This window comes from Schistocerca americana, chromosome 7, assembly GCF_021461395.2.
Source record: "Schistocerca americana isolate TAMUIC-IGC-003095 chromosome 7, iqSchAmer2.1, whole genome shotgun sequence".
NCBI classification, from domain to species: Eukaryota; Metazoa; Arthropoda; class Insecta; order Orthoptera; family Acrididae; genus Schistocerca; species Schistocerca americana.
The window spans coordinates 586939903-586963143 of record NC_060125.1 but is presented as its reverse complement, the minus strand read 5'-3'; the positions used below and the strand labels follow the sequence as shown (position 1 = coordinate 586963143).

The 23241-nt window shown below is 42.1% G+C and overlaps 1 pseudogene; it reads right to left on the bottom strand.

Moving 5' to 3' along the window:
• Nucleotides 1–3742: 3742 nt before the first annotated feature.
• On the bottom strand, nt 3743–3861 carry LOC124623381 (annotated as a pseudogene).
• Nucleotides 3862–23241: the final 19380 nt, after the last annotated feature.

The window sequence follows — 23241 nt, the reverse complement described above, 5'->3', positions numbered from 1 at the left end:
AGTTGAGGACCAATTGGATGAAAATCAGTGTGGGTTTAGGCCTCTTAGAGGTTGTCAGGACCAGATCTTTAGCTTACGGCAAATAATGGAGAAGTGTTATGAGTGGAACAGGGAATTGTATCTATGCTTTATAGATCTAGAAAAGGCATATGACCGGGTTCCTAGGAGGAAGTTATTGTCTGTTCTACGAGATTATGGAATAGGAGGCAAACTTTCGCAAGCAATTAAAGGTCTTTACATGGATAGTCATGCAGCATTTAGAGTTGACGGTAAACTGAGTTCATGGTTCAGAGTAGTTTCAGGGGTAAGACAAGGCTGCAACCTGTCTCCACTGTTGTTCATATTATTTATGGATCATATGTTGAAAACAATAGACTGACTGGGTGAGATTAAGATATGTGAACACAAAATAAGCAGTCTTGCATATGCGGATGACTTAGTTGTGATGGCAGATTCGATTGAAAGTTTGCAGAGTAATATTTCAGAGCTAGATCGGAAATGTAAGGACTATGGTATGAAGATTAGCATCTCCAAAACGAAAGTGATGTCAGTGGGAAAGAAATATAAACGGATTGAGTGCCAAATAGGAGGAACAAAACTAGAACAGGTGGACGGTTTCAAGTACTTAGGATGCATATTCTCACAGGATGGCAACGTAGTGAAAGAACTGGAAGCGAGGTGTAGCAAAGCTAATGCAGTGAGCGCTCAGCTACGATCTATTCTCTTCTGCAAGAAGGAAGTCAGTACCAAGACTAAGTTATCTGTGCACCGTTCAATCTTTCGACCAACTTCGTTGTATGGGAGCGAAAGCTGGGTGGATTCAGGTTACCTTATCAACAAGATTGAGGTTACGGATACGAAAGTAGCTAGGATGATTGCAGGTACTAGTAGATGGGAACAATGGCAGGAGGGTGTCCACAATGAGGAAATCAAAGAAAAACTGGGAATGAACTCTATAGATGTAGCAGTCAGGGCGAACAGGCTTAGATGGTGGGGTCATGTTACACGCATGGGAGAAGCAAGGTTACACAAGAGACTCATGGGTTCAGCAGTAGAGGGTAGGAGGAGTCGGGGCAGACCAAGGAGGAGGTACCTGGATTAGGTACGTGGATTCGGTTAAGAATGATTTAGAAGTAATAGGTTTAACATCAGAAGAGGCACCAATGTTAGCACTGAATAGGGGATCATGGAGGAATTTTATAAGGGGGGCTATGCTCCAGACTGAACGCTGAAAGGCACAATCAGTCTTAAATGATGATGATGATGATGATGATGATGATGATGATGATGAAACAGAAGTTGACCGACGTTGCCGGGTGAAACGTTATTGTGATACCTCGTGTACGGAGGAGAAATGCATACCATCATTTTTCCGACTTTGATAAAAGTCGGATTGTAGCCTATTGTGATTGCGGTTTATCCTATCGCGACATTGCTGCTCGCGTTGCCCGAGATCCACTGAATGTTAGCAGAATATGGAAGTGGGTTCAGGAGGGTAATACGGAACGCTGTGCTGGATCCAAACGGCCTCGTATCGCTAGCAGTCGAGATGACAGGCATCCTATCCTCATGGCTGTCACGGATCGTGCAGCCACGTCTCGATCCCTGAGTCAACACATGGGGACGTTTCCGAGACAACAAACGTCTGCACGAACAGTTCGACAACGTTTCCAGAAGCATGGATTAGCATCAGCTCGGAGACCATGGCTGCGGTTACGCTTGACGCTGCATCACAGACAGGAGCGCCTGCGATGCTGTACTCAACGACGAAGCTGGGTGCACGAATGGCAAAACGTCATTTTTTCGGATGAATTCAGGTTCTGTTTACAGCATTATGATGGTTGCATCCATGTTTGCCGACATCGCGGTGAACGCACATTGGAAGCGTTTATTCGTCATCGCCATACTGGCGTATCACCCGGCGTGGTGGTATGGGGTGCCATTGGTTACACGTCTCGGTCAGCTCTTGTTCGCATTGACGGCACTTTGAACAGTGGACGTTACATTTCAGATGTGTTACGACCCGTGGCTCTACCCTTCATTCGATCCCTGCGAAAGCCTACATTTGAGAAGGATAATGCACGACCGCATGTTGCAGGTCCTGTACGGGCCTTTCTGGATACAGAAAATGTTCGACTGCTGCCCTGGACAGCACATTCTCCAGATCTCTGACCAATTGAAAACGTCTGGTCAATGGTGCCCGAGCAACTGGCTCGTCACAATATGCCAGTCAGTACTATTGATGAACTGTGGTATGGTGTTGAAGCTGCATGGGCAGCTGTACCTGTACACGCCATCCAAGCTCTGTTTGATTCAATGCCCGGGCGTATCAAGGCCGTTATTATGGCCAGTGGTGGTTGTTCTGGGTACTCATTTCTCAGGATCTATGCACCCAAATTGCGTGAAAATGTAATCACATGTCGGTTGCCGGCCGGTGTGGCCGTGCGGTTCTAGGCGCTACAGTGTGGAGCCGAGCGACCGCTACGGTCGCAGGTTCGAATCCTGCCTCGAGCATGGATGTGTGTGATGTCCTTAGGTTAGCTAGGTTTAATTAGTTCTAAGTTCTAGGCGACTGATGACCTCAGAAGTCACATAGTGCTCAGAGCCATTTCAACCATTTTTTCCACATATCAGTTCTAGTATAGTAAAGCTGTCCAATGAAAACCCGTTTATAATCTGCATTTCTTCTTGGTCTAGCAATTTTAATGGCAGGTAGTGTATTTTATTTTCCCATTCTGTTAACCCTGTTAACTTAAGACAGGTATGTTTGCGTACCTTCCATACCATATATATCACGATACTGCTTGTAATAGTTGATTGCCTACTGTTACGTGCAAATATTCACAAATCTCCAAAATTTCTATTTTTAGATCGATCTGAAAATGATCATAACGATTGAAACCGGCAACCGGCAACATTTGCGATAAGATATTGTTACGACATTTACAAAAGGCCTTCAGCTGGGTCTGAACCTTACAGCTGTCCCAGGTAGTGGCTCTCATTAACTTGTGTCTCATTATCTATGATACACGGCTGCGCCGCATTTCACCAGAGAATGAATACAGCAGAGCGCCACTCGTGCGTGGATATGGACATGGTGAGCATGACGGAGGGACGTGTCGCCGTCAGACTACAACTGTGTACCTTTTTCCACCTGGTAACACGGGGCTGACGCCACAAAGCGCCACGTCCCCGCCACGCCTCCGCCACATATCCGCGCCACGTTACTTATGTGTGCGTTGCGCCTCGGCCTTTACGCAGATACTGGACGTTGGGCTTAGGACGGAGGGGGAATGTTTTCCGGCCTCGCGGAATTTGAGCAGTTTGGCGGCACTTTTTCTTGAGGCTCTGGGCATCCCAGTTCGTCGTGGTGAATGAAGACCATAGCTCTTCTGATGATATCGCTCCAGTGCATCGTAGCATTTGCCGTAGAGGAGTATAAAGACTGTATTTTACCTGTCTGTATTTGACCTTTTGCATTTTGGAATCTTATCTGCTATGGTTGTTTTAAATTTATCATTTCAAAGTAAATAACTCCTCCCGCAGAGGCCATGAAGGCTCGAAGGTACCGACCGGCCGCCGTGTCATCCTCAACCCACAAGCGTAATTGGATGCGGATGTGGAGGGGCATGTGGTCAGCACACCGCTCTCCCGGCGCTATGTCAGTTTCCGAGACTGGAGCCGCTACTTCATAATCAAGTAGCTCCTCAATTTGCCTCACAAGGCCTGAGTGAACCCCGCTTGCCAACAGCGCTCGGCAGACCGGATGGTCCACCCATCCAAGTGCTAGCCCAGTCCGACGGCGCTTAACTTCGGTGATCTGATGGGAACCGGTGCTACCACTGTGGCAAGACCGTCGGCATTTCAAAGTAAATGCTTGTGTAAAATCTAGCCGTAATTACCACATGACCTTAAGTCAACTGAATACAAGGAACTTATGACTTTAGTAGTTTAGTCCCTTTAAAAAACAAACCACCCACCCAACTGAATACTTAAATTTTATTTCAACTCTTGTTCAATGCTACGTTTGCATAGTCACGTCTTATGTCATGTTATTTAAGGCTGTGTAAAGTCGCTGGTGCTGCGTACAATGGAGTCTCTACCGAGTTCTTTTGCGTACCTTCTCGTGGTCTTCGTCTTCACTTAGCTTCTGTCTGGTCGGCTTGCGTATTTGAAACTTGTGCGAAATAAATGCTGTTCCTAAGTGGTGGTGGTGGTGGTTAGTGTTTAACGTCCCGTCGACAACGAGGTCATTAGAGACGGAGCGCAAGCTCGGGTTAGGGAAGGATTGGGAAGGAAATCGGCCGTGCCCTTTCAAAAGAACCATCCCGGCATTTGCCTGAAACGATTTAGGGAAATCACGGAAAACCTAAATCAGGATGGCCGGAGACGGGATTGAACCGTCGTCCTCCCGAATGCGAGTCCAGTGTGCTAACCACTGCGCCACCTCGCTCGGTCCCTAAGTCAGAGTACGATTGTTGAAGGACTTAAGCTCGAACATTCAATCATTTTAGTGAGTAAACGAGACATCATTGCCCTCCAAAGGCAATTTTGTAGTTAACTGGTAAATCTAGTAAAGCTTCGCTACTGCTAAATAGAAAAGGGTGAATCATCAAAACCTTTCACAGCAAATATCGTGAAATGGAAAGTGCTACTGATGAGCGGTAGTCACGGACTCGTACTGTTAGCCAATGAAAACACTGTAATAATGCTTAGAGTGTATTTTGGTGTTCAAATATACACTTTTTTTAAAAAAAATAGAACAATGCCTACCGAAATGAACAAACAAAACATAGGGTAAACTATGATGTCAGTGGTGTTTGATTCTGGATTCTACTGCTATTCTTTTGCGAGATATCGCATTTTGAGAAGTTTCTGCAGCGACACTTGTTGTGCTATTCAGCTTGCGTAGTTGCTAGGTACCATGTTGTCATGTTTGCTTACGGTGTGCCCGTGTGTTCCTTGAGTGCAATGCGACTTGCTAGTCAGTTAGTGTGTGACAGTCCAAGCAGTAAGTCGTGAGTGGACGACGCGATTTTCCAATGCAGAAAAAGCCGACATGGTCATGGTGTATGGTGATTGTAGGAACAATCCAGTTCGATCTTGTACGGTGTTTACGGCAGGATATCCCAATAGATGCCAACCATCTCGGCCGTTATTTATACACCTCTTCAACCAGTTACGGGAAACCTAGACAATTAAACAGAAGAAAATAACTGACGACAGAAAAGGGGAAAATTAACGTTGTGGCTACTATTGCAGTTGATCCGCACGTTAGCTCTCACGCAATCGCACGAGGAAGACATGTGTGCTAGGCATTCTCCATAGAGCTGCATGGAAACAATCATGAGAATCGTGTGCATGAGCATTAAGACATGATACTCCGGACGTATCACACAGGATGTTTCCGTAAGAGAGTGCCAAAATTTAACAGGATACAGAGGATGCTCCATAAACAGTTCGCGCTAGGGTCGGAGGCACCAGTTTAACGACATAATAGAAATAAAATCACATAAGCCTGTACTTTTTTATCTACATAGATTACAGTTAACTGCAAACATCATCATTTACACAATGAACGTACCATTTGTACTGCATCTTGCTAAATGTGCTGAAACTGACGGCCATCAACCTCAATGCAAGCATGACGTAGTCGAACAAGATTCTGACACAACCTAACAAATATACCTGGTATGGTACTCATGTTGCCAGGTCCCTCGTTTCTTCTTTCCAAGGAAGTATTCTCCCGCATTACTCAATAGAGAGAAATAAACACTCGTCGTGACGGATGATGCCTGTTAGGAAATCATTTGCATTGCTAATACCGACTTGTTCAGGTGCTTCAACAATTCTGTGGAATCACAGAAATTTAACACTGTGAACCTCTTTGATCTGCATGTCTTGGTATGTTAGACATGCTGGAAGGAAATCGCTTACAGGTTCTGAACTGCACATTATTGGTCTCTCTAAAGTTTAATGACAGTGAATTAGCTTTAAACCAATTATTGATGTCAGTGAAAATTTGATTAGCAGACATTTATAAATCTATATTTGACTTGCTATTTAAGGCAATATTTGTATCATAAGTAGGTAAAACAAAATTAGCATCTGGCAATGTAACAGACTAGAGGTCATTAATGTACACAAGAAAACGTAACAGACGCAAGATGGAACCTTGAGGAACGACACATGTCATTAATTCCCAACCAGACGAAGGCTGATTACATACTCCACAGCTACTTCGCAACAACATCCTTTGTTTCCTGTTAGCTAGGTAAGATTCAAACCATTTTGCAGCACTCCCAGTGACATCAGAATATTCTTACTTAAGAGAATGCTGTGATTCAAACAGTCAAAGGCTTTTGACAGGTCACAGAAAATGCCTGTAGCCTCGAATTTTTTCTCTAATGAATTATGTATTTCTCATTGTACATGCAAATAGCCTTCTATGTATCGGAACCCTTAAGGAACCCGAAGTGTGACATGGACAATACATTATTTACAGTTAGAGGCTTAAGAGAATGCTTGAACCAATCTTTCCAAATATTTTTAAAAAAGCTGGAAAAATGAAATTGGTCCGCATTTTGACGGTCTCTCTTTAAACTCCTTCTTGTAAAGAGGCTTACCTTCAGCTTATTTTACCCAATATGGAAATATTCCACTGATAAGAGACTGACTACATGAATAACTTAAGACAGATCTCAACCCACATAAGCACTCTTTGATTTAAAATATTTTATAATGGCTGCTACTTCTTTGGGAGAGGCGAGTGTCATTTCCATTTTACTAAGGTAGATTGTTAACACATTTCAGAGATCCCATTGCATTCTTTACTGAACCTGATAACCTAAAGCTGTCAGTAACAGAAACGAAGTACTTGTTTAACACACTTCATGCACTTGTTACCAATGTATCATTTATTTTTAGCGCTACCTGTTACTCTTCGTGTTTCGCCCCACCTGTCTCTGTTATCACTATACCCAATACAGTTTTTATTTTGTTGCCTCATGTGATTATCTCTTTCTTATAATAAAGCTGCCTAGATTCCTGGATTACAAACTTCAATATTTTACAATATTCTTTGTAAAGCATTATAGTGCTAACATCAGAATTGTTTCTAGATGGTACATACTTTTCGTCCCACATAATATCTTTATTCCCGTGTAATACATCGTTTTTCGGCTTCTCTTTGATTCGAGTTACCTTACGGGAAAACACTTTTCAAAAGTGGAAGAAACTTTATTAATGAATGATTTCTATTTTACATTTGAGTCAGAAGTAGTGTAAACATCAGTCCAGTTCATGTCTTGGAGCAGTCCCCTAAAATTCTCAATTTTTGACTGATGTATGACCGTTTATGAAACTTTTGTATTCAGATTTAATAGGTTTTATGTGCTGACGAGTTTTAATACCAAACATAAGATGCAGCATATCAGATAGACCTTTTAGCATTGGTTTTGTGAAATGACTTTTTTCTGTAGATACTACAAAGATATTATCAACGGCAGTTGCAAAATTCACAATAGGAATTAAATTGAAAGTCAGTGCTACTGATTACAGTAATCGTTCACTGACAGAGCTTTTCAATAAATCCACATTAAAATCACCGGCGACCAATATTTTCTTGTTTTTTTACGGTGAGATGAGACAACAGATCTTCCAGATTATTTTATGAACACGTTAAAGTTTGCTGAAGGTGCTCTGTATACATTTACTATTATAAAGGGCTTATCACGAAACATTACTTCTGTTGCACAAGCTTCTAGGTGCTGCTCAGAGCTTAATTTATTAACATCAATGTTTTTGAAATTAAAACAGTTTCTGACAAATGTGCAAAATCCACCTTTCTCTATATTTTCTCTACAGAAGTAAAAAGCTAACCTGAACACTATAACATTTAACATATCTACAGGAGTGGTCGCATGATGAGGCAGATTATATCAACTGGTTTGCTCAACTCTTAGTTCTTCATCACAAATAAGCAACTTATTAAGCTTACCCCCTAGTCCTCGGATATTCTGATGCTATAAGGATAACTGATTTTGTGCACTTGCTGAATTACAACTCGATGAACATAAGTTGTTTTGTAAATATTTGGATTCCTCCAGTTTCATTCAGGGATTGTTTGAATGAATTATGTACATTAAAATTTTCTTTCAGGCTGCCTGTTTGATCCATATGAATGCCATTGTAACCTGACTCAGAACATCTATTGTTTCTGACCTCCCTGCCCTAAAAAGCTGCTGTTCTGTCACTTGTAACCACCTGCGCTTTAAGACATGTGATAGTGCCCCCTCCTCCCCCTCCCCACCCTCTTAAGTTATATGCTCATAGCCCAGACAGTTTTCCCTTCCGTTTCCTGTTGAGGTGAAGGCCATGCCTAGTATAGTTCCACCTACAGATAGAGTTAACAGGAACAACACTGATATGAGGCGCCACACCTGATCCAAGCAGCCTGTCCACCTCTAAATTAACGCTCCTGACATAATAGTTTAAAATAAGCCGGTCATGGGGCCTCAGAACAGATACAAGCATAACACCAGTACGTTTCGTTGGTGAAGCTATCCTTACCAGGTTACCACCAACTGAATAATTAGCATCCCTGTCTATGCTGTTGTCCGTCACAGCCCCTATTGATGTTACAAAATAAACCTTTATTGGGAACTGAAGTCGCTTAAAATGGATGAGCGAATCGACTAGGACCATTGGTTTATGAAGTATGAGAGAGAGACATCTCCATCTGCTAGTTCTGTGAAGATAGTGCCTCAGTAACAGTATTTACAATTGCTTTAATCGGTGAACCGTCATTATTACAAAGTTCCGGACGATTCAGATTACATAGTAGTGTTCTATTCATAAGGAGATAACCCATAAATACAACTTTCCTAAGCGGATCGTTCACGAAGTAATGCAATAAATTTTTTTTTCTCGTTCAGTTTCGCTTGAAAAAATGCGCAACGTGTTGTGGGACATCGTGTAGCATTTCCGCTTCAACCACCACCACCATAAAGCCCCATATATAGCCTTCAAAATGGCGTCTGTGATGGGGCTGTGTTCCAAGCAGAGAGTTGTTACTGAGTTTCTTTTAGCGGAAAACCAGAGCATCACAGATGTTCATATGTGCTTGCAGAATATCTTACGGAGGTCTGTCAGTGAACAAAAGCACGGTGAGATATTGGGCGAGACGTCTGTCATCAGCTTAACAAGATCAGATAAAGCTGTCCGATCTCCCGCGCACCGGCCGTGTGACTCCTGGGACTCCTGCAGTGTTGGAACATGTAGACCCTCTCATTCCAAGTGATCGACGTATTACAGTCAAACACCTCGCTGCTTATCTTGACGGCTCTGTTGGCAGTGGTTGTACACTCGTTCACCAAATGGGGCAGTAAAAAGTGTGCCCCTGGTGGGGTCCTCGCCTCCTAACAGAGGACCACAAAGAGCTTCCATCAGTTTGCTCAATAGAAGGATGCACTCACCGTGAATAAATACATGGATGTGAGGACGTTGTTGATGCAGCAAGACCTTGGCTCTCACCTCGACCGGTAGAGTAGTACGGTCGGGCATACAGGCCCTCCCATTAAGGGTGCATAAGGCCATCTCGTGGAATGCAGATTATGTTGAAAAATAGGAGTTTCTAGCCAAAGGAGTGGAGAATAATGCTGTATATTGAAAACATGAATGAAACCAACATGGACGCAATGCTTTTTAAACTACTGCAAGGAGTAAGACGAAATACCACGTTGTTGATACGCAATTTGCATATTTTTTTATATAAGGAGAAACATTATAAGCAGAAACAGTTTGTCTATAGTTGTAAATGCCTTGTTATCGTAGTTAAACGAATCTACAAGAAAGCAAACTAAACCACAAATTTTCACGTCACAGTACAGCTCAGGATTTGTATTTTTCGCAGTCGTTTTCAATAGAAAATCTATATATTGTTATTTTAAGAAATGTATAGCGTATGTCCATCTTAATGTTTATTACTGACAAAAAATTTTGAAGTAAGTCACTCAAGAACTCTCAGTTATTTTATTAATATTATTTCGCATTTATGTATCATATCCATTATTTGTATACCACATAAATTAATATTTACGGCGTATGTCCGAATGTTTGGTAGAATATCGTCTGAAAATTTGCTAAGTTGCAGCTTTATGGTTGGTTGGGTGTGTAGGGAAGCAGCCTACTCACGCCATATGAAATTCATATGCTTGTGTGCCAGCCTAATCCACTGTAACTAGCTATGACGTCACAAATGTAGAGATATACCTTAAAGGTTAACTAAACAATCTCAAAAGTTAATAGCATGTCAGGAGTGATACTAAATCAATAATGTGATAAGTTTCAGTTTAGTAAATTTAACGGTTTTCGAAATTTGGACATTTTACGTAAAAATCATCGGCCCAACAGGAAGTAGCTAGAAACTTCAAAATTTATATTCGGATTCCTTTTTCAATGTAATTTAATGGAAACAGCATGCTGGATCTCACAAAGTAGTATTTTGGTTGAAATTCGTGATTTTCTTTTTTTGTGTTCTAAAAGTACGGAAGCAGGATACATTAAGTGATTAGATAAAGTTAGGATGTTTAGATTTAGGTAGAATGGAGATACGCCATAATAACAAAGAAGTTTCCAAAAGGTAGCTATGAAGCTATAGCTGTAGCGTCTCTCCAAAGGTCAAGTTCAGAGCTCATCTATTGCGTACAGTGCAACTGAAATAATGCTCTCGCCAGGAGTATTTAACCTACCCACATCAGAATTTTATTACAGATACTTACCTGTGTGCTGACAGCAAAACTAAATTGAGAACTTCATTGGCCTTCAGCGAATGAAGCAATGAATTATTAAATAACTTGAAGTGGTGCTTTACTAGCCCAAGCGGAAAGTGAGGAAGGCAAAAGTTGTCAGCTGCGCCTTCGGCGGTCCGCACTGTGGCTATATAAATTTTGCGCAGTTGCAAGGAACAGCCTTGGATACCGTGTTATGTAACTCGGTATGCACTTCACAACGAGTTCGCATTGTGGTAAATGTTAACTGCGAAACAACTTCAGTGATTTATTCTCAGTTTGCGTATGTCGTATTTTCACGTGTCGCCGTAGGACAGAACTTCTACCATTACTAGCGTGGCGTTTGATGAGTATTAACATCAAATTTTGGCGAGCATTCACTTTGAACAATTACGTCGATAACTTATTGAAAAGTTTCGTTATCTAGGGATAATAGGATCTGCAAATAGACTATGAACAGCCCTGATAGTGCAATAGCTGTCAGTAGAATTGATAGGGTAAACATGTTTCTGGAAGATTATGCTTTATCGTTTCAGAACGTAGTGAAAATTGTTATAGTAAACCGAATTTTCAGTGGATCCTAGATATCCTAAATCCTCAGCGTAATGAACTTCAATGACCAATAAGTTTATTTCTCCATCAGAGTGGGTACAGTCAACTTTCATTACAGGCATCACGTTTTTGCTAATCACTTTCTGGTTGCCAACATTGTAGTTAGAGAGCCTGTGTTGAGAACGGCAACAATACAATAGAAATAATAAATTTTCCACCCGACACCCCACAGGTGGTTCGAGGAAGGAGGCCAGACAGCGAGGTCATCAGTCCAATCGGATTGGTGAAGGATGGGGAAGGAAGGCGGTCATCCCCTTTCAAAGAAACCATCCCGGCATTTCCTTCACGCGATTTAGTTAAATCACGGAAAGCATAACTTGAGTAATAGTGGCTGGCCGGAGTGACCGAGCGGTTCTACGTGCTACAGTCTGGAACCGTGTGACCGCAACGGTCGCAGGTTCGAATCCTGCCTCTGGCATTAATGTGTATGTTGTCCTTAGATTAGTTACGTTTATGTAGTTCTAGGGGACTGATGACCTCCGAAGTTAAGTCCCATAGTGCTCAGAGCCATTTGAACCATTTTTTGAATAAGAGTCCAGTGTGCTAACGACTGCCCCACATCTCTCGGTGAAGATTAATGCATACCATCTATACCCGCAACTTTAGTCGTTATTGAATCAAGTGAGGTTAGCGCAGCGTCTGAGATTCTGGTCTACCACAATGGAGGTCCATTCTCGAATCCGCACCATGTACTTTTTCTCTGATTTCATTGTGCTAAATATCAGTAAATTATGTACGTCATGGAAAATTGTTTAAAAATAGTTATTTTCGACTTAGTTACCTCACAAATAAAAAATCATTACAACAAACCTTCTTCAAATGTGATGTCCGTTTTTTTCAGGATATTTTACAGAAATTTCCTGGCAGATTAAATCTGTGTGCCGGGCCGAGACTCGAAGACGGGACCTTTGTTTTTCGTAGGCAAATGCTGTACCATCTGAGCTACCCAAGCACGACTCACGACCAGCCCTCAGAGCTTCAATTCTGCCAGTACCTCGTCTCTTACCTTCCAAACTTCACAGAAGCTCTGTGGATAGATTACAGAATCCTCTTAGTCGCTACCGCTTTCATCGCTTGCTGTGCTGGAACAGGATTCCAGGTGGTATCTGTCGTAGAAGCAACGGAAACCAAATTCCGTAGAACACTATGCGCATTTAATGGAAGCTACTGCTTTGCAGGCACACGGGTATTTCAAAAGAGATACCGGAAACTCAGTTCATTGAAATTCAAAAAGATCGTTTTTTTATTCGATAAACTTCGATGCAACCCACCCGTATTTCATCATTCTTGTGGAAGCAGGTGCTCTAAATTGATGCAGAATTTAAGACTGATTTTATGGAAATTTCTCTCGAAAATATTTCTCTACTAGCTTTTAGTAAGTCGGTATCATTTTGAGCATTTTGCGTGATAATTTCAATCTTTCTGTAGAAACGAACTCGCAGGGTTGGTAAATTGAGTACATTTGGGTGGGACAATTTTTACAGGGAAGGGGTGCGATTTTCTTTCACCTGCAAAGATCTGGTCATAAAGTATCTGATCAGTCTGCCCTCCCCACGAATAGATCGCGTAAAGAAAATTGCAAGGGCAGGAACTGAACTGGTACAACCAGTGTGCTAGCCGTTAACCATAGCCACCGTGCTGTGCTCGCTTGGTCGATACACGACTAACTTTACGGGTATACTAGGTAAGCATAGAACTTCATCATCGATTTTCTGGGAAACCGGATCCGCTGTGATAAAAGCCGCTTGCCAGGTATTCAGGACAGATACCTCCACAATATGCATAAGACTGATCTAAATCCGTAATTAACAGGACTCACTTCCCGATATGGGAGTCCTTGTTACTTCTGACATCGCCAAACTCCCAGTGATGATACTAACCTCGCTGAAAAAAAAAAAAAAACTTCTGGCACAATGTACGTGACGTGTCTGTAGAATCCAGAACGGACGAGCAAACCGATTGCCAGTCCTCTCAGGTGTCACTTTCGAGCTGCCATGTCACTGCAGTGTAGCCCTCTTGAGCGCTTCGATTCCATTCTAGAATGGTACTAGTGTGATGACGAACAAAGCGAGCAGCAGTATTGTGCAAATATAAGTTACAGCTTCGACCGGCCACAATCCTGCCGCTACAAATTCGTTCACGAGCTGTAGATGCTTCCCTTCTCACACGGCACATAATTTGATTTTCTAAGAAACAACACAGATTCAATTACCGTTCTGAATGCGAAACTTTCTGCGCAATCTCTCCTTATACGCAGAATGCTGGCTTCGGAAATGGTGCTTCCTTCTCTCGGTTGCACTGAAATTCAAATAATTCACATTTAAAAGCGTGTAGTACACTTCATTCAAGCTTGACGTTTGTTACGTGCCGCAAACACGATGTCGCAAATTTACGCCCAGCAGTTTACAGTCCTTTGTTATTATGTTACATCATAATTATATCTCTTAATTAATTATTTTGCCTTCCGAAAATGTGGTCTACACACATGCGAAAGCGTAACTGAACCAGAAAAATTAACACGAGGAAAAGGTGTAAAACAACGACAGATAGTGGTAGCGCTCAGGGCTTTCACGTTCCTCTTTTGATGTCACTATGGGGGCTCGAAAGTGCACTTACTTGTAACTTTTGTCAATAGCTATCCAGGCGGTTCACAAAAAAAGAGAGAAGACAGTTCGGTGGAGCTTCAGCCAGTAATGTCTTGTTATCGAACTCAGTACCAGTAGCGTACTCCATTACGGTTGAATATGATGAAGTGCACCGCACGTAACCCTTACACCGTCTGTTGGAAAGTAACCGGACACCATTACGTAATGAGCAATTGCCCACAAAATGTCGCGAAAGGCGAACCAGACTGTATAAAAGGAGGAGAGAGTATCGCTAGTAGGGATGCAGTGTCAACAGAATGGGCCGGTCGGGACATCTCAGTGACTTCGAAAGGGGATCACTGCATACTTCAGGGGTATTTGAACCCCTCTGAACTTGCCAGGGCGAACGCTGGAGATACGACTGTGACGTGGAAACGCTTAGGACGAATCATAGGTAAACCAAGACCAGAGAAGACCTCATTTACTGCCGAACAGGAACTGTCCATTACTGTGGAGGTCCGTTTCAAAAAATTGCATGAAACCAGAAGAAGGAACCACTCCGAAGTTTCACTGTGCTACAAGCAGTCCAGTTAGAGCAATGACTGCGAGTAGAGAGTTAAAAGAGTGGGTTACAATAGACTAACTGTTGCTCATGAGCCACGAATTCTGTTAAGTGACGTTTGAGATGGTGTTAAGAGCTACGCTATTCGGCAGTTGATGACTGGAAACGAGTTATTTGTAGTGATGAATCACGCTATATCTACATCTACATCTACATTTATACTCCGCAAGCTACCCAACGGTGTGTAGTGGAGGGTACTTTACGTGCCACTGTCATTACCTCCCTTTCCTGTTCCATTCGCGTATGGATCGCGGGAAGAACGACTGCCGCAAAGCCTCCGTGCGCGCTCGAATCTCTCTAATTTTGCATTCGTGATCTCCTCGGGAGGAATAAGTAGGAGGAAGCAACATATTCGATACCTCATCCGGAAACGCACCCTCTCGAAACCTGGACAGCAAGCTACACCGCGATGCAGAGCGCCTCTCCTGCAGAGTCTGCCACTTGAGTTTGCTAAACATCTCCGTAACGCTGTCACGCTTATCAAATAACCCTGTGACGAAACGCGCCGCTCTTCTTTGGATCTTCTCTACCTCCTCTGTCAACCCGACCTGGTACGGATCCCTCACTGATGAGCAATACTCAAGTATAGGTCTAACGAGTGTTTGTTAAGCCACCTCCTTCGTTGATGGACTACATTTTCTAAAGACTCTCCCAATGAATCTCAACCTGGCCCCTGCCTTACCGACAATTAATTTTATATGATCATTCCACTTCGAATCATTCCGTACGTATATATTGTGGGAATGTGATGAAAAGGCTTGCGTTTGATGGTTGTCTCAGGAACGTCAACTGTCATCAAGTGCAATTACCAAAGATGAAGTACGGAGGCTGTGATGTTACGGTACGTGAGTGTTTTTCGTGGTTATTGCGTGATCTCCAAACTGTCCTTAAGAAAATGCAAAATGCGGTAGGATAAGAATACATCTTACAGTGTTGTGAACTGCGCACGGCAGAGAAACATTTCAGAAACAATGATTGTATCAACGTGATAATGTGATCTATCGTAAAGTAGAGCCTGTGAGCCGCTGGTCTGCGGACAACAACATTCTTCAACTGGACCGGCCTTATAAGAGAGCGGACCACAGTCCAATGCAACACTTTGTGATCAGCACGAGCGCTGACTTCGCTGCATACTGCCATCTTCTCTGGTAACGGCTCTTCGGGAAGATGGTATCGGATATTTTTAGTCACTGTACAATGGAGGACAGACTTAGTCACAGCTCGTGAAACTTTCGAGGTTCATCAACCAAGTAATACTGTCGCCTTTGAAAAACGTTTCAACATGTTTCTCGCCCATTATCTTCAGGTGAAGATTTCTCTAGTCGTTGAATCAAGATGACACATTTGTATGACTGTTTACGCGAGAACATTTATTCCATGAAATTTGGTGAGATAGCCTGTGGCATTCTCACATAAACTGTTCGCTAGAGGCTTTGTTCCTGCCAATAACTGAGGATGTAGTAGTAGGCTTCGATTAGACCGAAAATCTATGCATTGCATATCATTGTGTTAGAGGTGATGTGGATTACTGTAGGGTGACCGATGGTGAAGTGAGTCCTTGACGAAATTCCAACGTCTGGCTGTAAGGACTCACCATATTCTGACTTGGATAGACAGTGATTTTTAATCTATTAACAGTAAGTCCTTAAGGCGTGCTGAATAACAGCAACGTTTTTATGTAACATTAAGTACCTAATCATTTATTTTCAAGTTCTAACTCTTTACTTTAAATAATAACTCACGTTCAAGATATCACTTACCTGAATGTATGTTCTGATGATATTTCAGTCGAGCCTAAAAAATATTAAGAAATGTGTCACTATATAAAATCTGTTCTTTATGAATTGTAGATTAAAACTAAAGACACTGCGAAAAGGTGGGAATTTAAGGAGATGGGACCTGAATTAACTGATAGAACCAGAGGTTGCAGAGAGTTTCAGCGAGGGCATAAGGGAACGATTGACAAGAATGGGGGAAAGAAATACAGTAGAATTGGTAGGTTTGAGAGATGAAATAGTGAAGGCAGCAGAGGGTCAAGTATGTAAGAAGACGAGGGCTAATAGAAATCCTTGGGTAACAGAACAGATATAGAATTCAATTGATGAAAGGAGAAAATACAAAAATGCAGTAAATGAAGCAGGCAAAAAGGAATACAAACGTATCAAAAATGAGATCGACAGGGAGTGCAAAATGGTTATGCAGGGATGGCTAGAGGACAAATGTAAGGATGTAGAGGCGTATGTCACTAGGGGTAAGTTAGATACTGTGCCTACAGGAAAATTAAAGAGACCTTTGGAGAAAAGAGAACCACTTGTATGAATATCAAGAGCTCAGATGGAAACCAAGTCCTAAGCAGAGAAGGGAAAGCAGAAAGGTGGATGGAGGTTATAGAGGGTCTATACAAGGCCGAAGTTCTTGAGGACAATATTATGGAAAGGGAAGAGGATGTAGATGAGGATGAAATGGGAGATACGATACAGTGTGAAGAGTTTGACAGAGCACTGAAAGACCTAAGTCGATGCAAGATTCCGGGAGTAGACAACATTCCATTAGAACTGCTGATAGCCTTGGGAGAGCCAGCCCTGACAAAACTCTACCATCTGGTGAGCAAGATGTATGAGACAGGCGAAATACCCTCAGACTTCAAGAAGAATATAATAATTCGAAATATGGTGTTGACAGATGTGAAAATTACCGAACTATCAATTTAATAAGCCAAGGCTGCAAAATACTAACACGAATAATTTACAGACGAATGGAGAAACTGCTAGAAGCTGACCTCGTGGAACATCAGTTTGGATTCCGTAGAAATGTTGGAACACGTGCGGCAATACTGACCCTACGACTATCTTAGAAAATAGATTAAAGAAAGGCAAACCTACTTTCTAGCGTTTGTAGACTTAGAGAAAACTTTTGACAATGTTGACTGGAATACTCTCTTTCAAATTCTGAGGGTGGCAGGGGTAGAAGACAGGGAGCGAAAGGCTATTTACAATTTGTACAGAACCTAGATGGCAGTTATAAGAGTCGGGGGACATGAAAGGGAAGCAGTGGTTGGGAAGGGAGTAAGACAGGGTTGTAGTCTATCCCTGATGTTATTCAATCTATATATTGAGCAAGCAGTAAAGGAAACAAAATAAATGTTCGGAGTAGGAATTAAAATCCAGGGAGAAGAAATAAAAACTTTGAGGTTCGCCGATGACATTGTAATTCTGTCAGAGACAGCAAAGGACCCGGAAGAGTAGCTGAACGGAATCGACAGTGTCTTGAAAGGAGAATATAAAATGAACATCAACAAAAGCAAAACGAGGATAATGGAATGTAGTCGAATTAAATCGGGTGATGCTGAGGGAATTAGATTAGGAAATAAGACGCTTAAAGTAGTAAATGGATTTTGCTATTTGGGGAGCAAAATAACTGATGATGGCCGAAGTAGAGAGGGTATAAAATGTAGACTGGCAGTGGCAAGGAAAGCGCTTCTGAAGAAGAGAAATTTGTTAACATCGAGTATAGATTTAAGTGTCAGGAAGTGGTTTCTGAAAGTATTTTTATGGAGTGTAGCCATGTATGCAAGTGAAACATGGACGATAAATAGTTTGGACAAGAAAGGAATAGAAGCTTCTGAAATGTGGTGCTACAGAAGAATGCTGAAGATGAGGTGGGTAGATCACATAACTAATGAGGAGGATTTGAATAGAATTGGTGAGAAGAGAAATTTGTGGCACAACTTTACTAGCGGATGGGATCGCTTGCTAGCACATATACTGGGGCATCAAGGGATCAACAATTTTGTAGTGGAGGGCAGCGTGGAGTGTAAAAATCGAAGTGAGAGACCAAGAGATAAATATACGAAACAGATTCAGAAGGTCTGGACTGGAAGGAACCTTTATTTTTGTAACTGTTTCGGTCGGTTACTGACCATCTTCAGACCTGATACCATGTTGGTAGGCGGTGGCAATGAACGGAGCAGGCGTTACGAACTCCACGAACGTCAAATGCTGTTAGTAACGCCTGCTCCTTTCACTGCTACCGCCCACCAACATGATATCAGGTCTGAAGATGGTCAGTAACCGACCGAAACAGTTACAAAAAATTAAGGTTTCTTGTGGTCCAGACTGTTTATGTTCATTTTAAAATACTAAGGAAAGGAGCTGTTCTCCCAAAGAAATGTCCTCAAAATTACTAGTTATACAATAACTTATTGTATAATAGGCCCACATTGAAACGATAATGTTTCTTGGTCATTTGCTCAAGAAACGCTGAAGTTATCTTTCAAGATCGTTAACGTCCGCGTAATATACCTCGCTTTGTGTCTAAATGTAATGGTTTCAATCACCAAACTGAAGTAATTACTCTTGCAGCACGTCTCACAAAAATTTATAGATCGTAAAATGCTCACTGCAGTACCTCAGTCCAAGCTAGAGGAACATTAGAGTTCAAGTAATGGTTGACATCGGGGTCATTTACATCGTTACTCCAAAAACTTCCGAGACTGATTATGTTCATGATGTATAAGCAACTTCAGCGCTGTAACTACGGTGCCAGTTTGAACTGTAAACAACAGATGTGCATTCCAGCAGTCAGTTGAGATCATGCAGCTTTAAGTAGTGTAGCGATGTGGATGTGTGACAAAGCACCAACGAAAAATACCTCTAATTAAAGTGTCCAAGGGCATCACCACATTGTTCTGAAGAACAGGAAGGTGAGTTCACCTTGCAGCGACTGGACTGAAATGCAAAACAAGGACAAAAAAAATCAAATGGCTCTGAGCACTATGGGACTTAACTTCTGAGGTCATCATTCACCTAGAACTTAGAACTACTTAAACCTAACCAACCTAAGGTCATCACACACATCCATGCCCGAGGCAGGATTCGAACCTGCGACCGTAGTGGTCGCGCGGCTCGAGACTGTAGCGCCTAGAACCGCTAGGCCACTCCGGCCGCAAAACAAGGACAACTCATTTCTGGTAAAGAAGCATCAGAGGTAACGAGACTCTGTGTTATCAGTGCGAACCTACCAGTAAATTGGAAGCACAGAAATTCTTATGAAGAGTAAACGCTTGGGCGACGCAATCGACACTCAAGGCAGTGTGAACCGCGAGATTAACAACATTCTGAAAAAGGACGTTTCGAACATTTCCACTTGCTTCTACGTCTCTTACGGCCGTTGTACTCACGCTGAGGGAGACTGTGGGGCGCTTGTAGTATTAAAACTACCATCTTAACTTTTACAGTTTTCATTAATCCAGCCTTGAAATTTTTTGGTCTTCTAGGTATGTTGGCAGAGTAGAGGAGAAGGAAATTCGTCATGCCGTGTTCAGGCAACCATGTCTCCTGCAGAAATCCACAGCAGCGAAGGACGTTTAAATGTACGAACGGGAATTCATACTCTGTTACTCCAGATATTTCGCCCGCAGAGTCGCTGAGCTTAGTAATTTATTTTATTTAATTCGGCAAACTGCAAAAAGACACCGCTTCTCGTCCATCACACCGAAATTAGCTGCGGAATAGAAATCTTTGTAGAGCATAGGAGTCAGGAGTTCAAAGAGAACAGTGATGCAAAGACTAGGGTTGGAACGAATTTAGCTCTCACTCTGGTGTGTAGATCCGCTGTTCACCATTAAGTACTTATTTGGGTCGGTGGAGATGGTGGAGATAGCGCTCTCCTCAACGAGTATATGATTGCACGGTACTCCGTAGTGGCACCCATTAATTACGCGGGCTGACTCCCTCGGTAAACATTGGTGATGAAGCCGGCCAGATAACGTCTGCCCCTAGCCTGATTCACGGCGGCAATCTGTTTGATTCACTGATATGAATGGGCCCTAAAGCTCTGAAATAGAAAGCAGCCCACTACTTTAATCTACGCCTCCTAAGCCCTCTCCGTTTATTTTCATTCTGGACACAGCTTTCAGCGGTCCGTCACGCAATGCTACAAGGAGCAGCATTCACTGGAGGTTCCATCAGCACGGAATGTATGCACTCCAAGGTTAGAAGGCCAGTCCATGCTACGTTAACGGGTATGTTTCGCGCTATAACGACTATGAATGGAATTGAGTCTATTATTTTCGTCAAGGAGTCGTATCATAATTTTCTTGCATTATCTAAATGTTGGCCACAAAATCTAAGTATTGAAAATGAGTATTAAAATGTACAAACCGACAGTTTATTACAGTAAACACTATGTTGACTGGAATACTCTCATTCAAATTCTAAAGGTGGCACGGGTAAAATACAGAGAGCGAAAGGCTATTTACAATTTGTACAGAAACCAGATGGCAGTCATAAGAGTCGAGGGGCGTGAAAGGGAAGCAGTGGTTGGGAAGGGAGTGAGACAAGGTTGTAGCCTCTCCCCGATGTTATTCAATCTGTATATTGAGGAAGCAGTAAAGGAAACAAAAGAAAAATTCGGAGTAGGTATTAAAATTCATGGAGAAGAAGTAAAAACTTTGAGGTTCGCCGATGACATTGTAGTTCTGTCAGAGACAGCAAAGGACTTGGAAGAGCAGTTGAACGGAATGGACAGTGTCTCGAAAAGAGGATATAAGATGAAAATTAACAAAAGCAAAACGATGATCATGGAATGCAGTCGAATTAAAGCGGGTGATGCTGAGGGAATTAGATTAGTTAATAAGACGCTTAAAGTAGTAAATGAGTTTTGCTATTTGGGGAGCAAAATAACTGATGGTGGTCGAAGTAAAGAAGATATAAAATGTAGACTGGCAATGGCAAGGAAAGCGTTTCTGAAGAAGAGGAATTTTTTAACATCGATTATAGATTTAAGTGTCAGGAAGTCGTATCTGAATGTATTTGTATGGAGTGTAGCCTCGTATGGAAGTGAAACATGGACGATAAATAGTTTGGACAAGAAGAGAATAGAAGCTTTCGAAATGTGGTGCTACACAAGAATGCTGAAGATTAGATGGGTAGATCACGTAACTAATGAGGAGGTATTGAATAGAACAGGGGAGAAGAGGAGTTTGTGGCACAATTTGACAAGAAGAAGGGATCGGTTGGTAGGGCATGTTCTGAGGCATCAAGGGGTCACAAATGTAGCACTGGAGGGAAGCGTGGAGGGTAAAAATCGTATAGGGAGACCAAGAGATGAATACACTAAGCAGATTCAGAAGGATGTAGGGTGCAGTAAGTACTGGGAGATGAAGCAGCTTGCACAGGATAGAGTAGCATGGAGAGCTGCATCAAACCAGTCTCATGACTGAAGACGACAACAACAACAACAACAGCAACAACAACAAACAGAATCAATTTTAGCGCACCAGAAATCAAGTCTGTTATTGTTGTGACCCAAATATTGGTTCGATGCAGCTGTCCACAGAAGTCTACTGCGTGTAATTCTCGTCATCTCCACATCCGTCAATTTCAACCAGGATGTCGTAGTCAGTCCTTGCTATGATCACCCGCAATACCTATCCCTCCCCAGACATAATGACATATATTTTCCTCCATAATAAAATTAATAATTATTTGATGCCTCAAAACGTCTCCTCTCAACTGATCCCTTGTTTCAGTCAAATTTTACTGCAAAGACTTTTCCCAGTGTCTATCGACTATCTCATCATTTGTCGTGCTATCTAACAGTCTAGTATACAACATTCTTCTTCATCCACATCTACATCTACATGATTACTCTGCTATTCACAATAATGTGCCCGGCAACGACGCACAGAATATCGTCCATATTTCACTCCAGGCAAATGTTTCCAGGAAACACTTCGATGCTAACATAGTCCGATTTTTCACAAATAAGTTTCTTCATATGGCCAGTCTGCCATTTTATATCCACTTCTGACATCAATACTCATTTAGCGGTCCAACAGCGACTTCGTCGACTACCATTTAGTGTCGCATTTCTTACATTTCATACTTTCAGCCGCATGTGATCCATTCAGCTCATTATCCATTTCCCATCTCGGCCAGGATTAAAGTGGCATCAGTAGACATTTAAGCCTACATTCCCTCTCTCTGACTTCAATTCCCGTCCCTTATTAATCCTCAGTTCCGTTTACTCCTTGCTCATTGTACAGGGACCGCTAGACTATAACATTGCATCACGTAACAACTTGCAAATACTATTTTGCATGATATTTTAATGTACTCAGTAAAATGGCATCAAATTTGTCAATTTCAACAAAGATCGTGACAACACAGAATAAAAAAAGGAAGCTTTTATCTCGACACAACGCAGATCAGCGAAGTACAAGAATGCTGCAAAACATATAGACCTCTTAACCCTCCACTGCGGAGTGAAACACTTATTCTGCAGCCAATCTTAGCCTTGGCTAAGCACTTTTGTAAGAACATTACTCCTGGGAATGTTTGTCGGTTACGATATGCAAGACGGTTAGCGTTGCTTTTAGATGGCAGAGAACAGGTGCCTTTAATTTGCCTGTCTGAAATGTACAGCTCAGTCTGAAAAAAAATATTTGCGACCGGGAAAAGTCTGGACTACTGTTAATTTATTTGGTTTATCCCGTTATTTCTGCTACAAATTCACTATCTCTTGGCGATCGTATCTACTTAACGTACGGCACAGCGCAAGGTATTGATGTATGCCGCTAAGTTAAGCCCAGTCTAATGTAAAATATGATTCATATTTCAGCAACAAGGAT